Raw genomic sequence first — 23,002 nt, forward strand, 5'->3', positions numbered from 1 at the left:
TTTTTTTTTTAAGCCATTTTAGTGGGTATGCAGTAGTAAGTGAGTAACTTATTACCATTTTAATTTTTGTTTCCATGTTAAGTAATGATGTTGAACATCTTTACATTATTTATTGACCTATATTATTTGGGGGGAAGAACCTGTTCAAACTTCCTACTCATTATTTTCTTTTTAATGTTGTGTTATAAGAGGTTTTTTGGGTTTTTTAAAATATATATTCCATTTTTTTCCCTTTATCAAATATCTATTTTACAAATATTTTTTCCTAGGCTTTTCAGAAACAAGTTGGAAAAAGAAGAAAGCCAATCAAGGACTCAGTGTATTGAATTCCAGGCTTGCTATAGAGCTTTAACAGTCAAGAGAGCATGACACTGGTGTAAGGGTAAACAAATAGAAAACTGGAACTAAATAGGAAGCATTATAAATTTTACAATTATAATACAACTTCACATATATCACCTAATTATCTAATTTAACCCTCCACTTTTCTTTTTAAAGCAGAAGTATAATACACATCTTTACATTTCTTCAGCCACCAAACCAATGCAATTTCCATAGATTGTGTTTCAGTGTCTCATAAGATAAATGTTTTTGAGCTTTATTATTTTCCCTTTATTGTTAAACATCCATTTTGCCATAATGTCATTCCCCTTCTGACTTGTTCTACAGACTAACCATAATGTGTTGTTAAGCTTCTGTGGATTTCTTATTCTAAAAGCATCTTTATCTTCAAGACCCTGTCCTGTTTTAACCTAAATTTGAAGCTGTAATTATTTTACAGCCCAAATAATATTATCTTAGGGTTCTAGGTGAAGTCCATTCAAGGCTATCCAACCTTATTCTATACTTGGGAGCAAAAAGTGGGCAGAGCATTCACTGTGCCCAGGTAAGCCTAAGAAAATAGCTGTAACAACTTTCCTCTCAAATTTTCCTTGTGGCTAAAGTAATCAAAGAGAGGAATTCAATCTAGAGGGGGGTAAAAAATCAGCCATTAATTTCTTCTTTGAGATTCTTTTTAATTATGCACAAAATCTCGTGTTACAATCCTGGAAATGCCTAAGATCTAACATGAAGCCAACTCTGCTTCTGGCCTTAAGGAAAGCGCCCTGGTTTGTAGGTCCCCCTGCCTCTAGTAAAGACAAAAAGCAATCCTACTTAGTCAATCCTCACTAACTAGGGCTCTGCACTAGAATTTGAGACCAAATCCTTATTATACTCTATACTTATTAGCTTTGGGAACCCTGTGGGTTAAAGTGAAAGATCAAAGGTGCTATTATGGCATCCCTGTATCCCTAGGTCAAGTATTATTTTAATCTTGCCTGATTTACTCCCAGCATTAATAAATAATCTGATTTATGTGATTTCATGTCTTCCTTTACTCACATACTTCACATGGACAGGTGGTGGCTTAATTTTCCCAGAAATTTAACCAGAAATATATTCCTATGTTAACTAACTCCACGTAATCCCCTAACACTGTCTTAATACACGTAATATATTATAGCCTTGGGAAATTGAAATAGTGTTTGAGAAGGAACCCTGAGACTTTTGAGTGTGTGGAGGTACTGGCAAACTGTGGGGTCCTCAGTCATGAGTGAGGGATAAAGCAGCACCTGAAAGGGCAAGGAGAGGAGCTATTTATGGCTTGTCTTTACTGCCTGACTCTAGCCAGAGGCTGAAATAACTACTGCAGAGCAGAATAAAGAAAAAAGAATGAAAAGAATTGAGGACAGTCTCAGAGACCTCTGGGACAACATTAAATGCACCAACATTCCAATTATAGGGGTCCCAGAAGAAGAAGAGAGAAAGAAAGGGACTGAGAAAATATTTGAAGAAATTATAGTTGAAAACTTCCCTAATATGGGAAAGGAAATAGTTAATCAAGTCCAGGAAGCACAGAGAGTCCCATACAGGATAATTCCAATGAGAAACATGCCAAGACACATATTAATCAAACTATCAAATATTAAATACAAAGAAAAAATATTAAAAGCAGCTAGGAAAAAACAACAAATAACACACAAGGGAATCCCCATAAGGTTAACAGCTGATATTTCAGCAGAAACTCTGTAAGCCAGAAGGGAGTGGCAGGACATATTTAAACTGATGAAGGAGAAAAACCTACAACCAAGACTACTCTACCCAGCAAGTATCTCATTCAGATTTGATGGAGAAATTGAAAGCTTTACAGACAAGCAAAAGCTAAGAGAATTCAGCAGCACCAAACCAGCTTTACAATAAATGCTAAAGGAATTTCTCTAGGTAGGAAACACAAGGAAAAGACCTACAATAACAAACCTAAAACAATTAAGAAAATGGTAATAGGAGCATAGCAATAATTACCTTAAATGTAAATGGATTAAATGCTCCAACCAAAAAACATAGACTGGCTGAATGGATACAAAAACAAGATCCATATATATGCTGTCTAAAAGAGACCCAACTCAGACCTAGGGACACACAGACTGAAAGTCAGGGGATGGAAAAATATATTGCATGCAAATGGAACTCAAAAGAAATCTGGAGTAGCAATACTCATATCAGACAAAATAGACTTTAAAACAAAGACTATTACAAGAAACAAAGAAGGACACTACATAAAGATAAAGGGATCAATCCAAGAAGAAGATATAACCATTGTAAATATTTATGCACCCAACATAGGAGCACCTCAATACATAAGGCAAATACTAACAGCCATAAAAGGGGAAATCGACAGTAACACAGTCATAGTAGGGGAATTTAACGTCCCATTTTCACCAATGGACAGATCATCCGAAATGAAAATAAAGAAGGAAACACAAGCATTAAATGATACATTAAACAAGAATTACTTAATTGATATTTATAGGACATTCCATCCAAAAACAGAAGACACGTTCTTCTCAAGTGCTCATGGAACATTCACCAGGATAGATCATATCTTGGGTCAGAAATCAAGCCTTGGTAAATTTAAGAAAATTGAAATTGTATCAAGTATCCTTTCTGACCACAGGCTATAAGACTAGATATCAATTACAGGAAAAAAATCTGTAAAAAATACAAACACATGGAGGCTAAACAATACACTACTTAATAACCAACAGATCACTGAAGAAATCAAAGAGGAAATAAAAAAATACCTAGAAACAAATGACAGTGAAAACATGATGACCCAAAACCTATGGGATGAAGCAAAAGCAGTTCTAAGAGGGAAGTTTATAGCAATAAAATCCTACCTTAAGAAACAAGAAATATCTCAAATAAACAGCCTAAACTTACACCTAAAGCAATTAGCGAAAGAACAAAAAAAAAAACCCCAAAGTTAGCAGAAGGAAAAAAATCATAAGGATCAGATCAGATATAAATGAAAAAGAAATGAAGAGAACAATAGAAAAGATCATAAAACTAAAAGCTGATTCTTTGAGAAGATAAACAAAATTGATAAGCCATTAGCTAGACTCATCAAGAAAAAAAGGAAGAAGACTCAAATCAATAAAATTAGAAATGAAAAAGGAGAAGTAACAACTGACACTGCAGAAAAACAACGGATCATGAGAGATTTCTACAAGCAACTATATGCCAATAAAATGGACAACCTGGAAGAAATGGACAAATTCTTAGAAATCCGTAACCTTCTGAGACTGAACCAGGAAGAAATAGAAAATATGAAGAGACGAATCACAAGCACTGAAATTGAAACTGTGATTAAAAATCTTCCAACAGGGCTTCCCTGGTGGTGCAGTGGTTAAGTATCCACCTGCCAATGCAGGGGACACGGGTTCGAGCCCTGGTCCGGGAAGATCCCACATGCCGCAGAGCAACTGGGCCCGTGAGCCACAACTACTCAGCCTGCGCGTCTGGAGCCTGTGCTCCCAACAAGAGAGGACGCGATAGTGAGAGGCCCGCGTACCACGACGAAATAAAAAAAAAAAAAGAAAAAAAAATCTTCCAACAGACAAAAGCCCAGGACCAGATGGCTTCACAGGCGAATTCTACCAAACATTTAGAGAAGAGCTAACACTATCCTTCTCAAACTCTTCCAAAATATAGCAGAGGGAGAAACACTCCCAAACTCATCTACAAGGCCACCATCACCCTGATACCCAAACCAGACAAAGATGTCACAAAGAAAGAAAACTACAGGCCAATATCACTGATGAACATAGATGCAAAAATCCTCAACTAAATACTAGCAAACAGAATCCAACAGCACATTAAAAGGATCATACACCATGATCAAGTGGGGTTTTTCCCAGGGATGCAAGGCTTCTTCAATATACGCAAATCAATCAATATGATACACCATATTAACAAATTGAAGGAGAAAAACCATATGATCATCTCAATAGATGCAGAAAAAGCTTTTGACAAAATTCAACACCAATTTATGATAAAAACCCTCCAGAAAGTAGGCATAGAGGGAACTTTCCTCAACATAATAAAGGCCATATTTGACAAACCCACAGCCAACATCATCGTCAATGGTGAAAAATTGAAACCATTTCCACTTAAATCAGGAACAAGACAAGGTTACCCACTCTCACCACTGTTATTTAACACAGTTTTGGAAGTTTTAGCCACAGTAATCAGAGAAGAAAAGGAAATAAAAGGAATCCATATTGCAAAAGAATAAGTAAAGCTGTCACTGTTTGTAGATGACATGATACTATAAATAGAGAATCCTAAAGATGCTACCAGAAAACTACTTGAAAAAAATCAATGAATTTGGTAAAGTAGCAGGAAACAAAATTAATGCACAGAAATCTCTTGCATTCCTATAAACTAATAATGAAAAATCTGAAAGTGAAATTTAGAAAACCCTCCCATTTACCATTGCAACAAAAAGAATAAAATATCTAGGAATAAACCTACCAAAGGAGACAACAGACCTGTATGCATAAAATTATAAGACAATGATGAAAGAAATTAGAGATGACACAAATAGATGGAGAGATATTCCATGTTCTTGGATTGGAAGAATCAACATTGTGAAAATGACTCTACTACCCAAAGCAATCTACAGATTCAATGCAATCCCTATCAAACTACCACTGGCATTTTTCACAGAACAAAAAATTTCACAATTTGTGTGGAAACACAAAAGACCCTGAATAGCCAAAGCAATCTTGAGAAAGAAAAACGGAGCTGGAGGAATCAGGCTCCCTGACTTCAGACTATACTACAAAGCTACAGTAATGAAGACAGTATGGTACTGCCCCCAAAACCGAAATATAGATCAATGGAACAGGATAGAAAGCCCAGAGATAAACCCATGCACATATGGTCACCTTATCTTTGGTAAAGGTGGCAAGAATATACAATGGAGAAAAGACAGCCTCTTCAACAAGTGGTGCTGGGAAAAAGGACAGCTACATGTAAAAGAATGAAATTAGAACACTCCCTAACACCAAACATAAAAATAAACTCAAAATGGATTAAAGACCTAAACGTAAGGCCAGACACTATCAAACTCTTAGAGGAAAACATAGGCAGAACACTCTATGACATAAATCACAGCAAGATCCTTTTTAACCCACCTCCTAGAGAAATGAAAATAAAAACAAAAATAAACAAATGGGACCTAATGAAACTTAAAAGCTTTTGCACAGCAAAGGAAACCATAAACAAGACCAAAAGACAACCCTCAGAGTGGGAGAAAATATTTGCAAATGAAGCAACTGACAAAGGATTAATCTCCAAAATTTACAAGCAGCTCATGCAGCTCAATATCAAAAAAAGTAACAACCCTATCCAAAAATGGGCAGAAGACCTAACTAGACATTTCACCAAAGAAGATATACAGATTGCCAACAAACACATGAAAGAATGCTCAACATCATTAATCATTAGAGAAATGCAAATCAAAACTACAGTGAGGTATCACCTCACACCAGTCTGAATGGCCATCATCAAAAAATCTACAAAGAATAAATGCTGGAGAGGATGCAGAGAAAAGGGAACCCTCTTGCACTGTTGGTGGGAATGTAAATTGATACAGCCACTAGGGAGAACAGTATGGAGGTTCCTTAAAAAACTAAAAATAGAACTACCATGGAGCCCAGCAATCCCACTACTGGCATATACTCTGAGAATACCATAATTCAAAAAGAGTCATGTACCAAAATGTTCATTGCAGCTCTATTTACAATAGCCAGGACATGAAAGCAACCTTAGTGTCCACTGACAGATGAATGGATAAAGAAGATGTGGCACATATATACAATGGAATATTACTCAACCATAAAAGGAAACAAAATAGAGTTATTTGTAGTGAGGTGGATGGACCTAGAGTCTGTCATACAGAGTGAAGTAAGTCAGAAAGAGAAAAACAAATACTGTATGCTAACACATATATATGGAATCTAAAAGAAAAAAAAAAAGGTGATGAAGAACCTAGGGGCATGATGGGAATAAAGACACAGACCTACTAGAGAATGGACTTGAGGATACGGGGAGGGGGAAGGGTAAGCTGGTACAAAGTGAGAGAGTGGCATGGACATATATATACTACCAAACATAAAATAGATAGCTATTGGAAGTAACTGCATAACACAGGGAGATGAGTTTGGTGCTTTGTGACCACCTAGAGGTGTGGGATAGGGAGGGTGGGAGGGAGGAAGATGCAAGAGGGAAGAGGTATGGGGACATATGTATATGTATAACTGATTCACTTTGTTATAAAGCAGAAACTAACACACCATTGTAAAGGAATTATACTCCAATAAAGATGTTTAAAAAAAATTAAAATAAAAAACTTAATGGATGATTAAGTGGAAGATAAAATACTTCTAAATAAGTTCACCTGGGCATATTTTACTTTTAGGGACATAAGGGGCCTTTATTTAAATTAATTTCTCAGTTAATCAATACTATTATCATATTTTCAACCCAATTTGACTAAGAATCAGAGTTTAAAAGTGTCCCTTACATGCCCTTTTCTGATATTTACTTGATCTATGAATTTTGAGCTCATTTCAATAGATTGAGTAAAGTGTTTCCCTAAAGCAAGCTCTGTATCAATGGTTTGTATGTCCCCCCCAACTCTACCTTTACCTCCCACCCCATCCATCACCCGTACCAAAATATTATTTTATCAGGCAGGAGTGAGCATCTGTGGAGTTTGTGCCAATGAACTGCAATGATAATCCCTTGGATCCCTCAAAAACCTGTGGATATTAGCCTTTTCCCAGTTGATCAGATAATGCTCTTAATGTGAGGCAATATTATAGAGGTTAACAAGAAAACAAATCATAAGCATACACACAAAAAGAATATTTATGAAATACTGACTATTAATTCCAATGCAAATTAATAACATAGAACCTTGGCGTAAGATACTAAATCCTTCTCAAATCACGTATAAACAATGCCTTTGCTTTCTTCATCGTACTCATTTCTTTCTTTTTTTTTTGTTTTGGCGGTATGCGGGCCTTCCACTGTTGTGGCCTCTCCCGTTGCGGAGCACAGGCTCTGGACGCGCAGGCTCAGCGGCCATGGCTCACGGGCCCAGCCGCTCCGCGGCATGTGGGATCTTCCCGGACTGGGGCACGAACCCGCGTCCCCTGCATCGGCAGGCGGACTCTCAACCACTGCGCCACCAGGGAAGCCCCATTGTACTCATTTCTTAAATGCTGTATGACTTAACTCACTTCCGAGGTTTTTTTTTAATGGTGCATTTGCCTGATTAGAGATTTTTTATAAGCCTTCTTTCATACTTCATGTACCTACACAGCAATGAGAATTACAATATCCATGGCAAAAACTAAATTTCTTATGTTGAATTACAAATAAATATATTTGGGATAAGCTTTAAAATTGAATTAATCAGAAATTTGTGACCTATGTCCACAGAACAGAAACAATAATATAATGATAGGTTACTGTAGCTCACTACAACTTGAATAATCAATATTTTTTATTTATCATAGTGGATTTCTGCTTAATATTAAATGAAAAATACCACTAGCCTTCATAATAAGATGGTATTTCAAGTAAGAATACATCATACACTATGGTCTGAAACAGCTATTGAAACATCTTGAGTCCAGTTGAGAATGATGCACAGATGGCTAAAATGAGCAGGCAAATTTGTAAGGCATTAATGTAGGTCACGAAATGATGAATTTTTCTCACTCTTAATATAGAAAAGCTTATAATTTTAGTTAGTATAGAATTCAAAATATCATCGCTATAGACCTTGACTTGTTCATATCCACTTATCTTTTACTTCAAATATTTTTCATTTAGGTCAATGAGTTTTCTTTTTTCCCTACAGAATGTATTGCCTGTATTATCAGCCAGGTCAATGGAAAAAAAAAAGGTAAAAGGTAATTGTCATGTCAAATAAGAAAAATTTAAATGAGAAATATTTTGGGATGGATTATTGTACATTTTTTATTCAGTGACCTTCCATATCTCATATTATATATGACATTGTCATAAGTAAAAGTACTGACCATCTACTTAGAGCTTGCTTTCTGGTTACTTGCAAGTTCAGTTAAATTCCAAAGGATGACAGAATATTCTTCATTAAATAATACTCTTCAAGATAGATATCATGTCTAAGCAAATGTGCATTTGAAAATGCTGTAGTGCTAATGATTTTTTGGAGAATGAGTAATTATGTGTCACCATTTTGGCCAGAAAGATAATTTTGCTTTCTACTTCTGGGCTGAATGCTAAGGTACTGATTCACATCAGCTTATTAAATTCCACAGAAGAAAATGTACCTTGCATTTTCAGAGAGAGGAAGTTTCCTATCTTCAAATGAGACTTCATGCTTCCCTTTCAAATTAGCTTTTAACTTACGGTTGTGCTAAAGTTTTCTTAATAAAATTCATTTAATTTTTCATTTTTTTCTACTTTGTAAATTATTTTTCATGGAGATTTCCTGAAAGGCATCAAAAGATTGAATATAAGGCAGTATATATTAACAAAATCAGCTTGTTTCTCTGGTAGTGATGTGTATGTATGTGTGTGTGTGTTGTGTGTGTGTAGCTCTACATCATTTTTAACTGGTATTTGCCAAAAGTTATAAAAATATTTACCTGTCAGTCACAAATCCAACTAAGATGTAAATTATCCTTATTCCGATTGGTAGGTGGTTTTGAAAAATAAAGAAAAATAGCAAACTTTTCTTCAAATAAATTAATAAAATAAAACAACATCATGTGAGGCATTTTAGGTGAATAACACACAAATCAAAATACCAGTAACTTATTTTATAAAATGATATATTTAAAGTTAGGATACATTCTTGGAAAGAACCACTAATACTACAGAAATGAAATAATTAAACAAGGTAACAAAGAAGCCAAAAAATAGCAATCTAATGTTGCCTGAATGCCCAAGAGTGGGTGATTATCAGCTTACACACTCTGGATATTTGCTATGGTCTAGTGGATTGCTAGGAGGCTATTCTCTTTGTCATTTCCAACAAAGAATAAATTCTACAGACAGTGTCATCAACATCACTACTAAAAACTTCCCCTATCAGCCATCTGATCTTGTTGCTATTCCTACTGCAATTTAACTTTTATGCTTCATTACATTATTTATAAAATGAACACACATTGTTTAACCTTTGGAGAAAGGGACTATGTCATTTTCAAGTTAGTGATAGCTCCAAGGGGGAATGTAATAAATATACTTCGAACTTGAGAAAGATAAACTATAAAAGTTGAGACTACAGATGGGTGTAGACTAAGACCCTAAAGAGGAACATCAAACTATTGGAATGAAAGTAGTCAAAGAATGAACTGAGGGTATATGCCCAGTAGTGGGATTGCTGGGTCATATGGTAGTTCTATTTTGAGTTTTTTTTTTTTTGCGGTACGCTGGCCTCTCACTGTTGTGGCCTCTCCCATTGCGGAGCACAGGCTCCGGAGGCACAGGCTCAGCGGCCATGGCTCATGGGCCCAGGCGCTCCTCGGCATGTGGGATCTTCCCAGACCGGGGCACGAACCCATGTCCCCTGCATCGGCAGGCGGACTCTCAACCACTGCACCACCAGGGAAGCCCCTATTTTGAGTTTTTTAAGGAACCTCCATACTGTTCTCCATAGTGGCTGTATCAATTTACATTCTCACCAACAGTGCAGGAGGGTTCCCTTTTCACCACACCCTTTCCAGCATTTATTGTTTCTAGATTTTTTGATAATGGCCATTCCGACCAGTGTGAGGTGATACCTCATTGTAGTTTTGATCTGTATTTCTCTAATAATTAGTGATGTTGAGCATCTTTTCATGTGTCTCTTGGCCATCTGTATGTCTTCTTTGGTGAAATGTCTATTCAGGTCTTCCATGAATTATACTCTAATAAAGATTTATTTAAAAAAGAATATCTTTTTACAATATAGAATTAATATATAATTAAAGTCTATTAATCATTAAAAAAAAAAAGAATGAACTGAAAGCTCCTTTTGAAACCATGCAACTCAGATTGGGACTTGAACCCATGGTCTTTTAACTGAGATCCCACACCTAGTCTCAGGACTTAATGAAGCTCAGGTTCTTGATGTCTCATCAAAGGAAGAATTCAGCGAGTGACATAGTGATAGGTAAGAAGTGGATTTATTTAGAGAGAAACACACTCCACAGACGGAGTGTGGGCCATCTCGGAAGGTGAGAAAGGCACCAGGGTATGGAGTTGTCAGTTTTCATAAGGGTAGGTAATTTCATAGGCTAATGAGTGGGAAGGGTATTCCAGCTAATTTGGGGAAGGGGTGGGGATTCCCAGTAACTGGGCCACCGCCCACCTTTCGATCTTTGATAGTGGGCCTCAGAACTGTCATGGTGCTGGTGAGTGTGTCATTTAGCTTGCTGATGTGTTACAGTGAGCATCTACTGAGGCTCACGGTCTAGTGAAAGTCAACTTGTCGGCCATCTTAGACCTATTTGGTTCTAATCAGTTTGTCATGTCCTTGGGCTATGTCATTCTTCTAAAGGTTGTGCCCTGTCCCCTTCCTTCCTGTTTCACTTTGAGCTCAGATTTTAAAGATATATTTTTAAAAATGAGATAAGGACAAATAAGCAAAGCTGGAAGGTAAATACTATTCTTAAAAAAAAGGAAGGCTGAATTGAAGAATAATCTACAGTATTAGATATTGCTTAAAACGAGGAGGCAGATTAGCCTACTGGCGAAATGCATGAATTCTAGAGTTGACTGCTTGGGTTGGCATCTTTACCTTTTGCTACTTAGTCTTAAACAAATAAGCAAACTCTCTGAGTCTAGTTTGCTGATCTACAAATCAGGGGCAATACTAGGACTTTCCTTTGGTTTTATTGCGAAGAAGATAGAAGTAAATACAGTCTGGCAAACAATGCACAATATATGTTACTACTATTGAAGAAAAATACTTTAAATTTTTTTTTTTTTGGTAGTTGTAGCTGGGTTAATTATACCAAAGAAAAATTGTGCCAGACAACTTAAATAGGTAAGGAAGATATTATTCAAGGCTGTTGCAATAGGAGAAAGAGATTCACGTTAACTCCCATGAAACAAAAGGCAGAGAGTGTTTTATGCTGGGCTGAACAAGTGGAAAAATGCTAGCCTATATTAGCAGGGAGTTTGGTCAAAGTGATTAAGTCGATGTGTTTGCTAATTGGTGCTTACTGAAGTTATGTTCCTGCTTTGGAGATTGGAAGACAGGGGTACTATCTTTCTTGATGATTACATTTCGAAGGAATGGCTCCCAGGTCCTTAAAAAAGACATTCCTGGGTTGTAAAAGATTTTACAAGCCTCCAAGGAGTCTTGGAAAAGATTTACATCTCAAAGGGGCAGAGAAAGATTTACAGTTGCAAGTTTTTCTAAAGTAAAAGCTCTAAGAAAAGGGAGGTCAGGGGTCCTTTGTCAGGAAGAAACCTCTCTTAAATTTAGTGAAGGCTAGAATAGTAAAGCCATCTTGGCCAATGGGAACTAATGATCTAATAATAACTAAAGTACCACTTTTTAACTCCTAATCTGTACCTTTTTCTTTCTCAGGAATAAGGACATACTGCCATTCAGTCTGAGGAAACATTCAGATAGAGTTGAATCCCAAGATGTATGCAGGATTCTAGGTTTGCTCCTAGAGGTTCTAAATGAAGTTTAAATTTTCTTGTTTGGAGAAATTAAATCCCAAAGCACTGGAAAAAATTTGCATGAGAAGTTACTACCACTAACCACAATATTTTCATAATCTTGTGGAATATGAAGATTAGAGATGAAAAAATAGAGCCACACTTTTCAGGAAGGTAGAGATGTTAGATGCAAGGTTTGTAATATTTAGCCAGGTATATATGTAACTGATATTTAACTAGGGAAATATTCAAGGATTAATTTTCTAACAGTGTTGTGTGTGTACTTAGAATGGAGATAACTGGCAAACCCTAGGAGCCAGCTCATAAACTGACTATTGCAAATACTTACGTGGGTAAAAGCTGGTAGATGAGGGGAATTATTCAGGGGTCTCAAACTCTAATACTTTAAGGGGTCAGATCAGAAACATAATTTTGTGAAGCAATAAGTGTAAATCAATAAGGCGTACAGAGGCCTATGGAAGGTGGAGAGTACAGTCTCTTCCTAAAGTCATTGAATTTCTATTTTCTTTAAACACTTTGAAGTCCAAACATTATACATCTACTATGAATTCCACCTCTGTCTGTGGGTTTGTTGTCCCCGGTTATAATCTGGATTTTGTCATGAATTTTACCAATGTCTATTGAAGTATCATGTGGACATTAATGGAGAAATTTAAATTTGGAATAAAGTTAGAAGAATACAAACTGGTGGAATACTGCCTCCAAAAGATTATGAAATAATGTATTTATATTAAGTAGTAAAAGATATCTGATAGTATATCAAAAAGTGCTTGCTCTTAATCATTTAGAAGATACAGTTTATGAAGGAACAGCAAACAATTTGGATTGGACAAAAATGATCATATCAAGTTTGAATATGGAATAAACCTAAAAAGAAATGTAATATGGATAAATATGGAGTTCTGAAACTAGGTCTAAAAATAAACTGACAAGCAAAAAATTGAAAGTACAATTTGACTGTATGGAAAACAAATAAAGAACCAGGATTTGTCATTGCTTGTGAGCTTAATAAGAGTCAATTGTATAGAACCATTGTCTCAAATTTGTCATTCCTATACTTCATTACAAAATAATATTTTAAGAAAATATGAAGTGATAGACCTGCTCCACCTCTGTGCTGGGCAAAGTTTGGATTCATGTTCAGGCAAGTAACAGAGAAACACAGGAAGAAGAGTTACGAAAGTGGTGAAGGAACCTAAATTCCTGTAATATGAGAGCCCCCTGAATAAAGATAGGATGCTTAACCATGACAATAAAAGGATTATGAAATACTGATCTTGAAATATGTAAAGATTTCATGTGCAACAAATATAGGCTTATTCTGTGTTACTCTGTAAAACAAACATTCAAAGATGGGGGAGATCTACACAGCAATAACAAGGAATCAGTTTTATCAACAGAAGCCTTTACGAATCCAATGGTCTTCAGGGAGTAGACAACTTCCTAAACCTGGATACATTTATCAGTTAGACAGGCAATTCTATAGTGTTTTGAGGAAGGTATTATAGCATCAGACTAAGGTCAGATTACATTTGTCTATGCTGCTTGTGAGGGTCTGGAATGCTATGAATGACCTTTTATGCAATCTAATCAGAATGAAGAGAAATTCAATGAACAAATTTAAATTTCTATGAGAAAAATTCCAGCAGACATTTCCATAGAAAACCAGTTTTGATTTTGATTTGGAGAATTGTGTGTTATTTTCAATTGTATAAGCATACTAAGTACCAAAACAGCACAAAACAAAAATCAATTTACTAATTACTTGTAAAGGCAGAACATTGACTTTGGGAGAATACTTGTGTATGAATATCAGTTCTGCTACTTACATTAGTTTGCATAAACTCTTTAGCTTTTCTATGACTCAATCCAACGTAAAATGGGAATAAACATATCACATGATTTTTTGTGATTATTAAATTATATTAAAAACAGCATATATTACTCTGTCTTTGATATATCATTAATTTTCAGTAAATTAAAAAATTTTATAGAGAAGTCATATATCATAATCCTCACCTTAGATAACTGAGGCTCAAAGAGGCACCCCAAAATTTAGATCTAGGGCTTCCCTGGTGGCGCAGTGGTTGAGAGTCCGCCTGCCGATGCAGGGGACACGGGTTTGTGCCCCGGTCCGGGAAGATGCCACATGCCGCGGAGCGGCTGGGCCCGTGAGCCATGGCCACTGAGCCTGCGCTCCACAACGGTAGAGGCCACAACAGTGAGAGGCCCGCGTATCGCAAAAAAAAAAAAAAAAAAAATTTAGATCTAATAATAACGATCTAGAATAACGAGAACTAGAACTTGGATTTCTCATTCCTGGCTTCTTTTCCTTCCACATCACCATGCACTTTCACTTATAAAGAAAAATGGAATAAATAAAAGGGAATGAAGCTGGTTGAAGAGGCAAAAAGCAAATATGGTTTGTTACCTGCATGAATCATGCAGATCATCTTTCTGTATTATGGAGAATTAGTCAATATTAGCAGAAACCATTGTTTAAAGGATGACTCATCTGAAAAAAATAAATCACGAAGATCCTGATTTCTTCTCTGCCAGGTATCTCCTTTTCTTCATGTGTATTTCACCCTTTATAAGTACAAAATGTCAATGACTTGAAAATTGACCTAGTAAATTCCTTTTAATCCTTGATTCCTCTGTTGCTTCATTGATTTACAACAGTCTTGGGCATCAATTTGCCTTCCAATATAATCCTGTCATAACTAAAGGATTACATTTTTTTCTCCTGAACACATTTCAGTGCCACTGTGCTAGGAACAAGAAAATATATAATATGGTCTTTGCTCTCATTATAAATTCAATAATGGTTAAGAAGACAGGAAACTACACAAATACTTGGCAGATAGGTAGATGGATAGAGAGGGAGAAGGGGGGGGCAGAGGGAGAGGAAGAGGGAGCAGAAGAGGGTGAGAGATAATAGAAAAATAGATGATGAAACAGAAGGAAAGGAAGAAAGAAAGAAAGAAAGAAAGACCATAAGAAAATAGGAGAGAAATAAAGTTAGTGGGCTAACTGTAACACTAGCACCATAACATGTACAGCACTGTTAGCTCATTCCTGTGGACCAGAGAATAGGTAATGTCTTAGAATATTTGATGCCAAGAAACAGCCTTGTGTCATAAAGTGTATAGTATTAATATCATGTAAGGTGAAATCAGGTATTCTACAAGATAGTACAGTGGAATGAATATGAACTTTAGAGGAAAACAATCCCAGTTATGTCACTCACAGGTTATGAGAACTGAAAATAGATATATAATCTAGCCTTATTGCCTTTATCTGTAAAACAGATACAATATCTTTTATATAGGTTATTAGGAAGGTTAAATGAGATAATATTTGTAATGTACGGGGCCTGGCATAAGTATATATATGCTTTATTTTCCTAATCCATATTTTTTATTGTCTCAATGGCTGTCATTCTTGGGGAATGTGTTGAGTTCAAATTTTACAACAGTACAAGCTTTAAAAATAAAATTAATATCAGAATTTATCTTTTTAATTAATAATATCTTATACTAAAGCCCAGAGAAGAATTTTTTTGTGAATTCTATTTATATAATTTGTTAGTATACAGAATCTTTTGGCAGATTTTATCTTATAATAAATTATCTCTTTATCAATGTTTGTATCATTGTATCCATAAAGACCTATATTAAATTTCAGCTACTTTACCCTTGAAAGAATCTCAAATTTGAACCAATTTGTGGGACTATTGTGTTGTTAGATATAGTTATACTTTGATTCTAAGATTTGTATAGAAATGACACAGAATTATTTCATTAATTGCTATAACTTTTCAATTTTCCATTTCTTTTAATGTCATAAAAAAGCTTTACAAAATCAAAAAATAATTTTTAAGTAAAAAATAAAAAGTAGATGGGCTCATACCCACCACATCCAAGTTAAGTATTGCCTCTAGAAGTCATGTCTCAGTGGCGTTTGAAGGACAGAAGCTTTCAAGATTCATGATATCCCTTTTACAAAATGAATTAAAGATAAAATGAAGATATTTTATAAGCCTGGAGGTCTTCTGAATGGCAGAGCCTGCAATCAACTAAATGACTAGTCAAAGGGAAGACAAAAGAGAAAGGAAAGCCTGGTTTACAGCTTGTACTGTGTGTTTCCTCTAAGTCTGGCAATAAAGTGAGAATATTGCTTCTGTGCTCATTAATTATTTATCACCAGCTTCCGAACCTCTGAACAATTTCTGTTGAAGGAGCTACAATACACATGGAGTTATTCATCAAACGCAGATGTTCACACATTCCCTTTAAGGTTATAAACATGAATACCAGCTGTCCAAAGAAAATCAGCAGAGTTCTGATTTATTAAAAGTAGTGAATTCCTCTATATATTGAAAAGAACAAAAATATCAAGCTCTGATAAATTAATATGGATAAAATACATATATCACCACTTGTAAAAAAGGGTTAAAGATATTACAGGTAGGGTGGACAATGTGAAAAATGTGTCTTTCTATTGGAGAAATAAAGACATAAAATATATCCTGGTGTTTATATCAGTATAACTCAAACTACTACTCCTTTGGTTTTTTACTTTAGACTCATTCTACCAATTGCACAAAATCAGAGTTAAAACAAAAATCCTTTTTACCCAAATGAAAAAAAAATACGATTCTTTAATAATTTTAGTTTCTTAATTAATTAATGAAAGATTTTTGAATGCAGTTTACAATTACCAGCTTAATGGCAATTGCCAATCTCTGCTCTTTCCTTCAAAATTTTTCCATGTTACTTTTTACTTTCTTCCTCAATATTTACGTCTCTTATTCACTTCTTCCACTACGACAGATTGATTTTTGACTCTATATCTGTACTGAAACTACCCTGTAAAGTAGTGATTTTCTAATTTAGTGTGTACAGAAAGCTTGTTAAAAATACAGATTCGTGGGGCCCATCCTGACAAAGTCTGATTAAGTAGGTGGGAATTGGAGTACAGAGGTGGTGAGGCAGAATTAGGATTCAGCATTTTAAATCTAGGTGACCAGTATTCCAGATAAAATTAACTGCAACTTTCCCCCAAATCTACTTTTATTTTACATTTTAAAAATGAAGTGATACACCTTTTATTCTTAAAAATTCAAGCAGTATAGAGGTTATAATAAACTGAAAACTTTCCTCTTACATTTTCTCACTCTTATAACCTAAAGGTAACTTGCGTTAACATTTGGATGTGTGTCCTTATATATGTTTTATTTTAGTGTATGAATATGTATAATATGATTGTATTGACATAAAGCAAGAGGAAACCATATAGGCAGCCACATTTCTAGCATTGCTGATTAATTTTAATAGATATTCAATTGATCATCTTGACTTTTCCAGATAGAAAATTATCTGCAATTCATGAGAATTTTTGTACCCTCCTTACCATATTTCATCTAGTTTTTCCATGAGTGGTAATAGCAAAAAGTCTTGATTTTTCAACTACTGAATAACCTATGTATCGTAAGTTTTGTAAGGTAACTTCATCTATGTGGAGAAGACTCCCCAAATCATAATGCCATTCGTAACATATTCCCTAAGGCTGAGAATGTTCAGCTTTCTGTTTGATATTTTCATATAGATGTTATATCAATACAGTAATCTTCAATGTCTTTGAAGTTTTGGAGAAGGATGAAAATGGTGAGAATCATGTCTTTATTTGTTCTCATGAAGTATAATCCTGCCTCACCTATTTCTTTATACATTCTATCCATTTCTTATATTCAACTAAACCTTAATCTTTCTATCCTCCATTATTCTACCTTAGAAATCTACAACTCTGAGAGGCCCTATGGTCAGTAGGTGAGTCCCTAGTGGCTACAAGCTGCTCCCATGACAAACTGAAACACTAGAAACTTTGTTGAGTTTGAAGCCCCTGTATTGGAGGTCTTGTCACTCTAGGTTCCCCTAACAGCTATACAGTTTAAAGTCTTATGAACAACCTCATCCTCCATCTTTGTCTTTCAAATCTGGCTTCCATAAACTATCCAGTATATTACAGAAAGTATAGTGGTTATGGCCAAGGGACTGGAATTCGTGCTTGAGTCCAAAGCCCGGCTTAGCCACTCAATAGCTTGTGCCTTTGTGCAGGTTGCTTAACCTCAATTTTCTCATCTTTAGAAGGAGTTGATATTGGTGCTGACCTGTCTTATAAGGGTGAAAGGAACAAAAGGAATAATGTATGTGATGCACTTAGAATTGTGCTGAGCACAGAGTTGGACACCTGTGTGTGTTTAGTGTTTAGTGTTCTAGATACTGAGCATAATCATTTAAACCCTCTACAAAGAAAGGGAAAGCCTGTGACCTCAAATAACCCTTGATCTCCACCTTCCTGTAACGAAGGCAAGAAAGGTCAAGGTAGAACTTCCAGCTTGAGGTAGAGTAAGAGAATATTTATGAAAATTACAAATTCATATATTTTTAAAACCTATCCTGATATACTAGATTATGAAATAAAGGTAAACATTAAGACTGCCATGTCCAAATTAGATCATTTGTTGACCTCATGGCAAAGAGAAAGTTAAAGACTCAGATTAAAAATTACACAAGAAGAACATTCTAAACATTTACAAGCAAGACAATAAAAGTACCCAACTGGCAATATAATAGTATTTGACACATTTTGTTCTAAGCACAATATAGATGGAAATACTTGCAGCTGTAGCTATAATGATATTTTGTGATCTCTTTTATTCCTTCTCAAAACAGTGAACTCATTTCAATTAGTTCTCATTCTTGGCATATATTAATTCAAGACATAAACTGAAAAGACAGACATCTAAAATAATCCTTTCTGCCATCATGAGTAATTACCCGGGCTTGCTGGAAAGTGTAAATTCTCTAAGGAATGGTTACAATGTAAATACTATACCATTCATTAGATTTTTTTCATAGTTAATTTTACAAGGTCATCATGAACATTCAACTGCATAAGAATTTGGGAATTAGTCAGAGTTTAAACTTGGCTTTATAAAAAGCTGTAGCCAGTGAAATATAAAATCTTACATCAGATTTAAGATTATGCATTAGTGCTTTAAAACCTTGATAAAAATCAAACACTTCCCTCTAATATTTAGGGATTTACCATTTTGCAGCCTCACTGGACCTAAATAATTAGCACTGATTTATGAAGAAAAAAACAACAGAGGTTTAAGATCACTTGTTTTCTACTAGTTCTATTTGATTAGCTAATGGTCCATCAAGAGCTCCAGAATTTAGGGAATTTAGTGGGGAAAATATTTTTGAAAACTTTAATGAAATAATGAATGATGCATAACGAACTGAATTTGTTAAACATGAAAGAAAACCACAAGCAACAGCAGAAAAAAAACCTAAGCTTTCAAAAAAAAGGGGAGGAGGTCAATACAAAATGGCTTGTCAGTTTATAAAATCAAGTTGGAGTATTATAGATCATATCTTTGTCACATGGTTTAACTCCCAAGCTATTAAACTGAAACTACAATGATGATGGCATTATATTGATGCACCTTACATCTGAAAGACAGTCCCTGGTTCTTCTCAGTGGTGCTATTACCAATAAGAGGAATAGGTGACATGGATTTAGAAAAGCTCTATTCTCTAAAAAGCAGAGCCTTCTGACTGCACTCCTTTCTTATGTTCTCTTCAAGAAGTCACCAGCTTCTTCAAGCCAATAGACAGTAGTCTAAGTAGAATATTTTGGCTCTAGAGGAAAACTGAGTACAAATTACACAAAGGTAAAGAAACGGGGAAAAATTCCTTTTACTGGGTTTCCCTGGTGGCTCAGTGGTTAAGAATCCTCCTGCCAATGCAGGAGACACGGGTTCGAGCCCTGGTCCTGGAAGATCCCACATGCCATGGAACAACTAAGCCTGCGCGCCACAACTACTAAGCCTGCACTCTAGAGCCCGCGAGCCACAGCTACTGAGCCTGCGTGCTGCAACTACTGAAGCTCACGTGCCTAGAGCCGGTGCTCCACAACAAGAGAAGCCACCACAATGAGAAGCCCGCGCACCACAACGATGATGAGTAGCCCCCGCTCACGGCAACTAGAGAAAGCTCTCACACAACAATGAAGACCCAACGCAGTCAAAAATAAATGAATTAATTAATTAAAAAAAAGAAAAATTCATTTTACTAATTCCTATGTATAGTAGTTTACGGAGTCTGATTTTTAAGGTCCTAGGACTCTATTTCCTGGGCAATGATCATAACTCATCATTAGATGGCTTAATCGTCCCACTGCAGGTTCCATGTCATTCTTGAACACCAGGGTGATATTTCCTCTGGATTCAACTCTTCTCTAACTTGGCAGTTCCTATCTTCCCCAGAATTTTGCTTAACCCTTCTTTTCAAATCTTTTTCCCTATGTCATTCTGATATTTTTGCATGCAAATCAACAAACAAACCCTCAGCTGCTTTTCACTGCTTTCAAACAATGAAGTGATTCTCCCCCAGCTAATTGTATAATTTGATGTACATCAAAACATGCTCTGTCACTGAGAATTCCTTTCCAGGCTTTTTATTTTTCACATCCCTGCCTTTAAGTGCTTCCAGACTTAGTATATTTATTTTTCTTTTTCCTAATTTTTATATTTTTGTATTTACGTTTTACAGTACGATTTCACATCTCATATTTTCTTTGATTTGTTATCTTAATACAACATCATTATACTTAAAGCCTATATCTGCATTTAAAATTGTTGCTTAGAATATTAGTGGAAAATAGATTCACAATTACTTAGGAAGCGGATTTTCACCACAGGCCAAAAGTTTAGTTTGACGTGATATGACATGAAACACAAGGGCAATCTCATAAATTTCCTTCCTGTTCTGTTTCTAGAGCTATGCACACCAGAAGATATGTGTTGGATCAACTGGTCACATATAGCTTAGCCTGAGTTATATATTAGATTTGTTAAAACAGTATCTTTCATTTGCAAGGTATTTCACAGCCTACATAGCATGTAAAAACATGGTATAATTTATATTACTTAATTTTTATAAAAACATTGTTGTAAAGATTGTATACCAAGCTCACTGACAAAGCATCGGTGCCCCTGGTTATTAGTCGCAAATTTGAGATCAGTTCCAAGTCTTCAAATGCATACTCTGCTACTCCTTCCCCCAAAGTGCACAACTTAGCTGAGTGAGACTTCTTGTATAAGTTGACTCATACCCAAATAAAACTGAGTTAAGAAGGTTAGAATATTTTTGTAATTTCCATTTAAAAATCTATAGATAATTAAATTATATTTTTAGGAGGCTTAAAGAGAATTTTTAAAAACAGAGTAAAAAAATGTATTTTCCTACGTGAGTTTTCCTGATTTCCAAAAGCAGAGACCTGGGGATAGATATATTAATTATGTTTCTCTAATTCCTTTATTTCTGCAGCCACATGTTTCATAATAAAGGAAATGAATAATAATAAATGAAAACTCCTCACTTATCTATATATCTTTCCCAGTTCTCAAATTTCCATATAATATTACATAACAAAGTAAATCTTTATTAATCAAAGGAAAAAGGTCCTCAGCATGCTTCCTGAATCCAGATTCTATATGATTGCCAACCCCAGAAGATTCTAATGGCACCCAGGAAATTATCTATGCTGTTTTTCCTGAAAGAAAGTAGATCACCAAATGCTAGATTTCTAGCATAATTGATAGGGGGAAAAAGAAAAGAATTGAAAGACAATTTTACCATATTTTATAAGTAAATATATGTGGAGCCTGGAGGACCAAGTGGTTTAATCAACATTAAACAAGAAATGAGCCTGGGGCTTCACTAGTGGCATAGTGGTTGAGAGTCCGCCTGCCGATGCAAGGGACACGGGTTCGTGCCCCGGTCCGGGAAGATCCCACATGCCGCAGAGCGGCTGGGCCCGTGAGTCATGGCCGCTGAGCCTGCGCGTCCGGAGCCTGTGCTCTGCGACAAGAGAGGCCACAACAGTGAGAGGCCCACACACCGCAAAAAAAAAAAAAAAAAAAAAAAAAGAAATGAGCCTAGACTCAAGCCCATCTCTCCTGATTTTCAGTCCAATTATATTTCCTTTTCAATAAATTGTTATATGTCAAGAACAAAAAAGAAAGTTTTTTTGAATATTTGACTTAAATCTGTGGTATTACAGCTGAAAATACAAAGCTGCCTGACTAATTTAACATAGGCTATTCCTTAAACCTTAAACCATGAAGAACAAATGAAGGAGCAGTTTTATTATTTTGGTGTAGAAAATTTTCGTGAAGATTAAAATACATTATGCAACACATTATACTAAGAGCTACTTTGAAAATAAAGTGGAAATCTAAGCGGAATTCTCATCTATTTCCAGAAGGGTTATAAAAAATAATTGCTTTTCACAATTTAACATTATTAACAAAGCAACTGTAATATGTACTCTCCATTTGTTGACAATTTATTTGCTCATGTCATAGTCAGAGGGAAGACAGAAATGAATGAATCAAGTGCCCTTTCATTTCACTAGCCTTCAGATTTAATTGAAGACTGCTTTGCTAATCTCCATCACTGGGACTCTGTGAAATTGCTTAATAGGTTATCTTTCCATTTTAAACAGTTTCCAGAGTGAAAAGGCTAAAGCATCTAGCACAAGGATTGAAGAAATACAATATTGCTAATATAGAGAGTTTCCCAATGATATGTTTGTAAAACAGAAATACCATTCATATTGAATTACAAGACTATGCTTCTGATTTAGTCATATGTAGCTCAAATGATAAAAGAATAAAGCCACAATAAAATTGGTTGACACTTTTGCTAAATAATCATTAAGGGGAAAATCACAGGCTAATTCCTTGATACAGCAAAATACATTTTCAGGTAGCACTGTGCTTGTCCGAATTCTGTATAAATTGCTGTTAATGAAGGTTTTTGTCAGCTTTCCAGATCCTCAGTATATGTATCTCTTCCTTCAA

The sequence above is a fragment of the Leucopleurus acutus genome (genome assembly GCF_964270905.1).
Source record: "Leucopleurus acutus genome assembly, chromosome: 11".
In the NCBI taxonomy this organism is placed as follows: domain Eukaryota; kingdom Metazoa; phylum Chordata; class Mammalia; order Artiodactyla; family Delphinidae; genus Leucopleurus; species Leucopleurus acutus.